The 10,814-nt window shown below is 43.2% G+C and overlaps 1 long non-coding RNA gene across 1 annotated transcript; it reads left to right on the top strand.

The window, feature by feature from the left end:
• Positions 1–5,623: 5,623 nt before the first annotated feature.
• LOC131910265 (uncharacterized) lies at positions 5,624–10,463 on the top strand. The gene is made up of 2 exons (XR_009379083.1): positions 5,624–5,731; positions 10,319–10,463. It is a non-coding gene; the product is annotated as an uncharacterized LOC131910265 (long non-coding RNA).
• The last annotated feature ends 351 nt before the right edge of the window (positions 10,464–10,814 follow it).

The raw sequence follows: 10,814 nt of genomic DNA on the forward strand, positions 1-10,814 counted from the left end.
CTCTGAACATATTATAATGCAGTCTAGCTAGAAATGGGCTTCTGATTGAAGCCAGGTGTATTACCCAGTGTTCCTAGGTCCATGAAAAATTCCAAAAGATATTGCACAACAACAAAACAAAACAAATCAACCATGGGGTTGGTTCAAATGATTAGTTAAAACAACCCAGAATTCCACACTCTGTAAATGGCTCAATGAGGCCAGGGACAGAGGATGTCCTGTAAAAGATAGTGGTTCCAGGCTACCCAGGAAAAAGTGAGATGCCACACAAGGTCTCAAAAGTCTGAGTCTCAGGCATAAAATTCAACAAAGAGCTCAACAATGTGGAATCCATGTCAGAGGCAATAGTACCAAAGAATGGGGTATTATTCCTAGGGCTTTTGAGTTATCTGTTGGTGGGTTTCTGGTGATTTTTATACCCAATAGAGTTTGGTCACTTGGCTTAGTAACCTTCTTGAACACTTTAATCTGAACAAGGGCTGTAATCACTGTGACAAAGACAGTTCTGTCTCTCTAGAGGGGGTTTAGCTGGTGAAAGACCCCCAGGATTCATCACCCACAACTAGGATGATGGTTTAAGCTTCCAGCTGTGGGCCAAGTCCTCTTTATCTTCCGAACCATTCTTATCTGAGGTACGTGGAGGTCTCTAAACTCAGAGATCTCCATAGTGGACCCTTGGTGAAAAGTCACCAGGCTTCGAAGAGTTGAACTTAAACTGTAGGTTTAAGTCCAGTAGGATCTGGACTTTGGATCTAAGCTCTGAAACTGTCAAGGTCACATTGTCTTTGTTTTTAATTCTGGATTTTTTTTTTAAATGAAGAGCTTTTAAAAATCAATAAAAATGTTCCAGTTAAGCTGCTAATGAGAGAAATGACCTTTCCTTTATGTAAGGAAAAATACAGGCTGGGCTTCCACGTAGCAACGAGGAGCACAGGCTGTGGAATTTTCTTTGCAAATTGTGGTTGCCTTTGTGTGCCGTAGTTTGTATAATATGCACTAAGGTTATTAGAATCTGATAACTTTCTTTGCTGCTTATGAGCAGACCATGCACGCTGAGAGCAACAATCTAATTATCCAAGCTGCTGGTATCCAAGATACTGTCTCCCAAGATTAATGTGCTGGCCTTATGAGTTTCCTTCTGAGTGAGAGACAGTGGTCCTAAATAAATCGCACTGAATTGCTGTAACAAACAATGAAAATAAATCAACTGCTCCTGTCAAGTCTGGATTTGGTGATTTTAGCTGTGGAGTAGGCGAGGCTGGTTTTGTTGGCTATTAGACTCAGGCCAAAGCAACTTTGTGGACCAAAAGAACTCAGTGCTTGCTAACTCGGTTTAACCTTGTCAAGCTAATCCACTCATCTCTGCACATCTATGTCACCTGGGATTGTTCTGGTTCCTATGCACTTCTCTCTTTTTAGATTTATTTATTTTTTATTTGTTTACATTTTATGTGTGGGTATTTTGCCTGTGTGGATGTGTGTATACTGTGTATATGCCTGAAGCCTAGAGAGGCTGGAACAAAATTTTAGATCCCCTGGAACTGGAGTTACACATGGTTGTGAGCCACTGTGCAGATATGCTGGGACCAGATTCTGGTCCCTCTGCAAGAGCACCAAATGCTCTTAACTGCTGAGCCATCCTGGCTGTCCCTTGCTTCCCTTCAGATGTGGGTTTTACTCCACAGCCTTCAACCTTTCCCACATGAAGCAGTGAGGTCTGGAAGGCTGTCCACCCTCCTGGAGATGTTCTTATACTGGAGTTGCCTTTGCTGTACTGACTGAGAAATTTACCATTTTGCCAAGGTTCAAATCCTAGCTCCCTACTTGTTTACTAAAGTAAACTTGGGACATCTTTAATGAGTCTATAATTTCATTGTGTACAGATCAAGATGATATTGCAAAGGTACTTTAGGGTTTCAGTTGCTGCAATGAAACACAATGACTGGAAAGCAAGTAGGCAAGGAAAGGGTTTATTCAGCTTACACTTCCACATCGCTGTTCATCACCAAAGTTAGGACAGGAACTCAAACAGAGCAGGAACCTGGAGGCAGGAGCTGATGCAGAGACCATGGAGGGGAGCTGCTTACTGGCTTGCTTCCCCTTGCTTACTCAGTCTGCTTGTTTATAGAACCCAGGACCACCAGCTCAGAGATGGCCCCACCCACCACAGACTGGGCCTCCCCCATTGATCCTAAATGAGAAAATGCCTTACAGCTGGATCTTATGGCGGCATTTCCTTTATTGAGGATCCTTCCTCTCTGATGACTCTAGCTTGTGTCAAGTTGACACAAAACCAGCCAGTACAAATCCTGTGGAATATATGCATTTATTAGAATTGTTTATTAGATCAGGAGCATGTGGGTACTGACTCCCACTTATTGAGGATTAGGGGGTGTTAGACAAACATGGAGTAGATTCTTGTAGATCGGAGATCTGGAGTTCAGAAAGACTGAGAAACGTCCTCACTGTAACTTGGAGGGGATAACCCTCTGGAATTCAGGCAGACTGACACCCAGACCTTGGGCCCCAAAATGTGCAGGAAGAATGTAAGATTTGCTGTTGTCTGTGGGTCATTACTAACATGTGATAGGGGAGGTGCAGCCTGTGCACCCAATTAGACACAGTTTGCTTTCTACTTCCCTGTATGAAGAAAGCATAATAAAATGTCCCGAATGAGTCAAGAACCTGCCCCTGAGAAACACAGCCCGTTAAATTTGGTGCATGACAGGCATATGACAGTATGAGAGGCACTTGCAGTAACTGAAGCAAAGCCTGTGTATGCGCAGCCAGCAGCCATATGTGAATATTTACATGTGAGTTTAAACCAATGAGCATTAAATATGGTGACTGCTCTGCTGTCTGGGGCCTCTGCCATTCTGTCCTCACCAAGAGCTGGAAGCTGTACCCTGCTGAATGTGCCGTGAAGGGGCCAGTAACAATGTATTGGCTGAAGCCACAAAGGCAAGTGCTGGAGGCCAGTGAGCTGGGCACTGGACCAGGTTAAGCTCAGGTGAGGACCTTACAACAGATGGCAGTGTGCTAGGGAGTGACATGGGTCAGTGCAGAGGTCAGACTCACTTGTTCAGAAGACTCCTCTCTTGAGAACTTACCCCTCCCTGCAGAGCTACAATTCCTCTCTAGTGGGCACCCACTGTCCTGTCAGGCTCTTCCTCTAAACGGTTCTAAACACTTCCCAACATTGCCACAAGGGGGCCAAGCTTCCCTCAGCACCACACCCAAACCAGAGCAGCCCAGTAGCAGCTGGGAACATTGCTCACTGACCGCAGGTAACCACCTTTGAGGATGAGGGACTCCCTTTCTTTGGCTCTGAAACAGTGACAAGTTTTCAGGTACCAATGACTTCCCCTGAAATGACACAGATGGTCAGCCAGGCAACTCCCCCACATTCTTGCTGGGATTGGCAGGCTAATATTGATAAGGTACATACAGTAAACAGCCAAGAAAAGACATTTTTTCTGCTCAAGGGTGCAGACAGAATCTTTCGCTGCTATTACTTCTCGTCACAGAGCGCTTCATGCTGCTGTGAGCTGGAGTTTGGGCAACAATGAGAACGAGACTGTGGCTTTTCAGCAGAATTTTGAAATGCACTTTTGACCCAAACATCTCCTGACCCCAGAGATCCCTTCCAGTCCCATCTGAATGTAATTGTAAAGATGACCTCGATTTCCAATCTAAGCATGCCAGTCAGTGCTGTCAGAAATCTTCCTACTAAATATACTGGAATAAGAGACCAACTCGGGACATTCACTGCCAGTGTTCAACTTCTACTAAACACTCATTTGAAAACAAGGGTCACGTTTCCATTACAGAGAATGCATTGTAGCCACGACAACACCTGCAACATTTGTTCAAGCTCACAAGTGAAGACATGTAATGAGAAAGATACGACATTCCAATATTAAAAGCTACCAGTGAATAATATTTTGGCGCATTTACCAAACTATCACTGTGCATAATTTGCTTCTTAGGATCCTAAAAAAAAAATGGCTTCAAGAAATTGCCAAAGATCTCAGATGGAGACCTGAGTTGTCATCAATATGTAATTGCCATGGAGATAAAGAAGTTACAGTGTGGGTTGGTGGGACAACTGGATTACTCCATTGTTTCACAAAGGGATGTCTTGAAGACAAACTGTGAACTTCAGCTTGGTGGGAAATATAATGACCTTTATGGGCAGTGAAAGAATGGGAAGAATTGCAAGTATGACATTTCCTAAATAAAAATGTATTAACTTAAAAATGAAAACAAAAATTTATTTGCTTTTTTGTTTCCTACACTAAAATATTTCCATTTATCATCTTCAGCTGTGTTAAATCATGGGGAAGTGGGAGCAGAGAATGGGGGAGAGCCTCTCCCCTGTCTCTCATCGATCATTTCACTTACCACGTGAGACCAGGCATGGCGGTGATTGCATTTAGGGCTTATTGAGTTCAGATCTTTGAGACCCCATTTACTATTCCAGAAAGATGTGCTCTGATTAATAATAAATGGTTAGCCACACAGTTAAGCAGAATGACTGGCACCTTTTATTGGTTGCCTTTAAGAATAATTGAATGAAACTGGCTGACCAGAAAGCTGAAGTTTATGTTGCCAAGAAAAACCCATGTGTTTGTAAATTAGGAAATACCCTCTTCCAAAGACAGAGTTCTAGAAGCTATCTGGAAATCTGCTTCATTCTGTACCAAATGCAAGTCTCCTGCTAGCTACTGGATCTCCCCTTCATATTATGTAAAGACATTCAACCCTTTGTAGTAACCATTACAATTGGATGCTAACACATATATTCTTTAAAGCAAACAAAACAATTTGAAATTAAATACTAATGTAAACCGGGGCAAGTTTGTGAAGGACCAGCATTCCTTAGGATAAAGAAGGCAGAGCAAATAAACACTTAAGTCAAACCTAAAATGGAAAAGACACAAGTAGAAAGCTGTACTTTGTGTGTGCATGTATGTATGTGTGCAAGAGCATGTGTGTTTGTGTGTATGTATGTGTATGTATGCATATATGTGTATTTGTGTGTATATGTGTGTGGATATGTGTGTGTTTGTGTACTCATGCTCGTGAGTGAAAGTTTCTACTTAGTGCAGGACAGAGGCACTGGGGTTGAAGGTCTCTCTGAGAGCTGGGGAATGGAAGTCAATTACTGTTTTTTTCCTATGCGCCAGGCACTGACAGGCATTTAACAACTGATTTACAGGCCAATACTTACTTCTTTTGGTACATTTATCCTGCATCTTCCATACTACCTCCCACCTCTCTTTCAAGGTCCTGTCTCCATCTCTGCTCACCTGTGTGAACTGTCAATAAGCCCCTACTCCAGGGTTCCCATTAATTTAGAATCAATAAGAAATCAGACTAAGGGGGAAAGCAGACAATTGATGGGGTCAGTCCTGTGTATTCTTTGCAGAATAAGCCCTTTCAGAGTTCTGGTGGCTGTTCCTCCTCCATGTGAGTCCAGAGACGATGCCAGTCCTTGCTGGGTCCCTCTACTTGTCACCTTATGGCTAATTCTTTTTGATCTAGCTCAAATGGGCCGCTTGATTCCTGCTTAGACACTTAGGATACTGACCAAGTTAATAATATCTTCTGTTGTGTTTTTAGAGAGGAGGTGTGAAGATTCAAATTGCTTCAGGGTCTTGGCTGAGGTCGGACAGAGACTAATTGAAGAGGCTGTGTCGGGTCCTCCATGTGCAGCAGATATCCCCAGGTCAGCAGAGTGGTGCTTTGCTGCAGCTCTTGTGTTCTGTGAGGTGACTGAAGACGGCTCAGATGGACTGATGCAACCAGGTGGACAGGGGGATGTGCAGGCCTGCTCTTCTGACTTCCCAAAGCACAGCTGTCCACCCTGCTGCACAGGGACAATGTACCAGGGATGAAGGCATGGGCGCAGCTTAGGATCACAGGTTCTGTGGGACACCTGAGGTCTAAGTGGGATGCCACAGGTTGAGGGGCATTGACTGGATGAGAAACCACTGAAGATTGTCTTTGCTTTGTCAGCTACTTGGCACCACACCAAGCAATTCTGATCTCCTTCTAGTGTTATATTAAATCTGTTGCAATCCAACAGGCAAAAGGCTAAGCAGGTTTTCTGTGTAAAGAAACATTTGTGCAGAGGGGAAAACCTAATAGTGTACTGCTAAGGGAACATAGCAGTGAAATGACTCCAAATGGTAACTGCCATACCCATAGATCAGTGTCTCACTCGGCCATCATCAGAGAGGCTGCCTCTGCAACTGATGGGATTTAACACAGAGATCAACAACTTGACAATGTACGGAGTGAGAATATTGGGGCACTCGGTCCTAAATGGGATGTCTTTGTCAAGGGCTCGGATCTATGGGGAAGAGGAAGAGGAAGAAAGGTTCTAAGAGCCAGAGGTGATGGATGACTCCATGGAAACAGTGTCTTCAAGACAACATAAGACTGCCACGCATAGGAACTCACAGAGACTGTGGCAGCATGAACAGGGCCTGCACAGGTCCAAGGCAGATGTGGTCCCAGTGCTGAAAAGAGGAAGTGGACACAGGGTCCTACCTCTAACCAAGAAGCTATCTGCAATTGGAGCCTGCTGGGAAAGGGAAAATCAGTTTTCTCCAATTTAGTGTCACTGGATATATTAGTCATACCTCAGAGCAGGCCCCAGGCCCTGGATTAGTTGATCAACACAAAGCCAACTCAATGTTATTTTATTTTTTTGTCACATTGGTCTTTTGCTTATTTGTTTTGACTTTTGTTTTGTGGTTTGGGGATTGTGTGTGTGTGTGTGTGTGTGTGTGTGTGTGTGTGTGTGTGTGTTTATTTTTTTGTTTTAGTTTTTTTTCCTGTTTGAGAGAAGGAGAGAGAACATTAATTTGGGGGGGGGTAGGGAGGTGGGACAATCTGGGAGAAATTGGGGGAGGAGAAAACATGATTAAAATATATTGTATGAAACATTTTTTCAGTAAAAATCAAAATGATGGTTAAGCTGGTAAAACTAGTGGTCCCATTCAAAATAAAATAAAACTTGTATTTATCAAGTGGCTGTTATGTATTGGCTATTGAGACAGTACTATAACACACAATGTCAGGGAACCACTCCCACTTTATAGATGAGAAGATTGAATGTTGAGAGGCCCAGAAACTTCCAGAAGTCTTCCAGCTCCTCACTAATAGACTGGAATCTAGATCCACTTGTGTCTGATATCTCTGCCTGTGCTGTGAGCTGAGATGCTCACAGGCGGCTGGTTTAGTCCTCTTCCTTGCTGTGTGTTCTCTGCCACTGGCAGTACATTGGCAGTCACACCTACTGAATATTTCTACCCCTTGCTTAACACACTTTCCCTTTTACTTCTCCCTCAGCCTTTCCTTGAAGGGCAAGCTCCCCTTTCCTTGCTTAAGCAAGACCTTGTTTTTGATCTTCCTTTGGTTTAAAATGATTGAATCTAGGCATTGTCTAACACTCATGTAACTAAATGCTGGAAGTAGTGGATCGATGTTTAAGAGACACCAAGAGTTCTTCCCAAAACACAGAGGTATTTCCAGTTATCCTACCTGCCTTCAAATTAACAGCAGATGTCAGAGCACATGAAAGGCTGCTCACAGAATCCTGGCTTTTTATAGGAAACCTTTAGCATGGCTCCTCTGAGGTTCTATCACCAGGGTAGGATTTGCTCCCTTCCTGTGTTTTATTTTTTCCAAATCTGAGGCCACTTCACACAAATCTGATCATCAGGTGTGGGAACAGCTTTCAGTAGGTCCTACTGATTGTCCTTATCAATCCTGTATTGTTCTTCTGATTTCTCAGAGTTATGACGTGTAGTTTAATTAATAATCTCACCAACTCGAGAGCAATCCCTGTTAGGGCATGTATGGGCAAGCCAGCCCCAAAATTGTAAGCATGGGAGAGCAGTCCCCATTTCACATCTGGCGTACCAACCCTGCAGCTGCCCAGGCCCAGACCCAAGGATATGACTTGGCTGGCCCTATCATCCACCCCATCTATGATCTTCTGGAGCACATGAAGGGACCTGACCTACAGACCCAAAGCTGCAGGATCTCCACAACACAGGGCAACAACAGGATATCCAGGAGGAACCCAAGTGAGTGCCCAGCATCAACAGGGTAGTAGAAACCAGAGGCCTTGAACCAGACCAATGATTCTGTGATGAACACTTGCAAGTAAAGATAAATGGACAGAGAGGTTCATGGCATGACTCACTGCGTCACACTGCAGCTTCCATGATGAGATTTTTAAGTTTTTTTCCCTTTTTTTTCTCTTAAAGTTTCTTTTATTTGGGGGGTTTGCAGGGATGGAGGATAGATACAAAGGGACAGGGAAATGAATGGGGTCAAGACACATCATGTAAAAGACACATAGAATAAATGAAGAGGGGAAGGAAGGAAGAAAGAAAGACAGAAGGAAAGAAAGAAAGAAAAATAAAAAATAATCTCACTACTCATATGTCAGATTTCAGAACCAGGACCACCTACTATAAACTGTTTCTGATTCTTCAAGACAGCAAGTTTCTTGCAGTTTCCACATTAGAACTGAGCAGGAGGTATAGAGAGTTCCCATACACCCCAGCCCAGCACAGGCAATCATCACAAATGACACTGTCATTGGTAATAATCCTATATCATGCTAGGCAGTGGTGGCGCACGCCTTTAATCCCAGCACTTGGGAGGCAGAGGCCAGTGTACTCTATGAGTTTGAGGTCAGCCTGTTCTACAGAGTGAGTTCCAGTACAGCTAGGGCTATACAGAAAAACCCTGTCTTAAAAAAAGTTCTGTATCATAAGCCTATATGGCCATATAATCTAAAGTCTAAAACTTGCATTAGGGGCTCCTTCCTGGTGCTGTGTAAGATACAGGTTTGGGAAAATGTGTAATGACATCTGTACTGTTACACCATTAAACAGAAGCGTCCCTCTGGCCTAGTGACATTCTCTGGTTGGTCAGCCCTCCACTCTCCCCATCCCTGCTGAAAGCCACTGATCATTTGACTATGTCCATGGTTTCCCCATCTAATAATGTCATAGATTTGAATTCAAATGCCACGTGATTTTACAAATCAGTCTCATTCTTTGGAAATAAGAAGTTATGATTTGCCTATATCTTTGGATGGCTTGCTAGCTCGTTTCTTTTTTGTACTAAATCATATCCCATTGTTTGAATACACCAAAGCCTATTTAATCATCTGCTTTCTGAAGGGCATGTTGGCTGCTTCTGAGTTCTGGCATTGTCAATAGCTCTGCTAGGAGCATCCATGTGCAGGGATTCTATGTGGACATAGTTCAACATCTTCATCTAAATACAAGAGAACTTGATTGGCAGCTGTGATGTTACAATTACGTCTAGTGTTTGGGTCATTTTGTTTTCAGTCTTGAGAAGAGTACATTTAGTTTTAAACCTCCACTGCTTCTCCAAACAGTGGTGCCCTTTGCCTTCCTGTCATAAATCAGAGTTCCTCGCTGTCCTTGGTGAGCATGCCCATGTCCAGATTACAGCTGTCCTCACAAGTGTACACAGAATTACATTTTAATATTTGATTCCCTAAAACATGAGATGAAAAGCACATTTTCATGTGCATAGTTGCTAACCAAATACCATTATTTGGTGAGGTGTCTGTCCAGACCTGCCCTGTCTTCAATCAGGGTGCTCATTTTCCATCCTAGTTGTTCAATGACCATGGAATTTGCAGGAGCATCACCTCCCTGAAGAAGGGATATGTGCATTTTTCTCATTGCCATGCTCCAGGCCTTAGCTCAGGGACCCAGGAATCCATGCTTATTTAATAAAAGAATTAGGGTTGTGAAAGTGGGCACTGCTCTTGTAATAAGTGAAGCAATTGTTGATGACCGTATTGGCCTATTTACTTTTGGTCAGGAATATTTTACTTTACCTCACCTCCGAAGTGAAGAGAGTAATAAACAAAATTTTTTGGTGGCTTATGCTGTAACAACAAAAATGCATGAGAACAATGTGAGGAATCTATTAGGTATTACGTAAGAGAGTCCAGCAAATTTATCCTCAGTAGGGTCCAGGAAAGCATTATGCACAGAGTAACTGTCTTCTCTTTCAGTAAGTACAATCTAAGAACATTAAACCTAATTATAGTTCCTGATAACTGATTGTGTTCCATATGTTGAGAGTTCGCTGCATGTGACTTCTAATAATTACAGCCACCACACCGTACAAACCATGCATTATTGTCACCATGCACCACCAGAGTGCATGCATTACAGCCACCATGCACCACCAGAGTGCATGCATTACAGCCACCATGCACCATGTGTTGTTGTGTCTTCTTTCACAGATAAAGAATCTGAAGTTCAAACAATTTCAACAACTCATGCCACCCCTCTCTCCCTGCTTCAGCAAGAATTAGAAACTGTGTAGTTTGACTGCAGACACAAAGTACTTTCTGTTTGTGACCAATTAAACCAAATCTGCTAAAATTACCTCGTGCCTGAATGTTTTTAGTTATTTCCCCCCAGAACAATTCAAGTAAGAGAAAACGGCGATGTTACTAAACTCACTGTTTGCATGGCATTTGTGGATGTATTTACCAGGTAGCCCCCTTGAATGTGAGCTATGTGTGTTAGGTCAATGTTTGGCAGGTTCTCCGGCCTCTGTTAGGCACCTGTGATGAGTTTTGTATTGACTTCTTGGAGTGCCAGTCTTGTCATGTCTGATGTGGACAGGGACGCCCTCCACAGTGGACCTGCATACTGCGGCTCATGGCCAGATATGAAGGCATGCACACCTTGGTTCCTTACCCTCATTACCAGCATATTTAGAGGACAGACTCA

This window comes from Peromyscus eremicus, chromosome 5 (genome assembly GCF_949786415.1).
Source record: "Peromyscus eremicus chromosome 5, PerEre_H2_v1, whole genome shotgun sequence".
Taxonomy (NCBI): Eukaryota; Metazoa; Chordata; class Mammalia; order Rodentia; family Cricetidae; genus Peromyscus; species Peromyscus eremicus.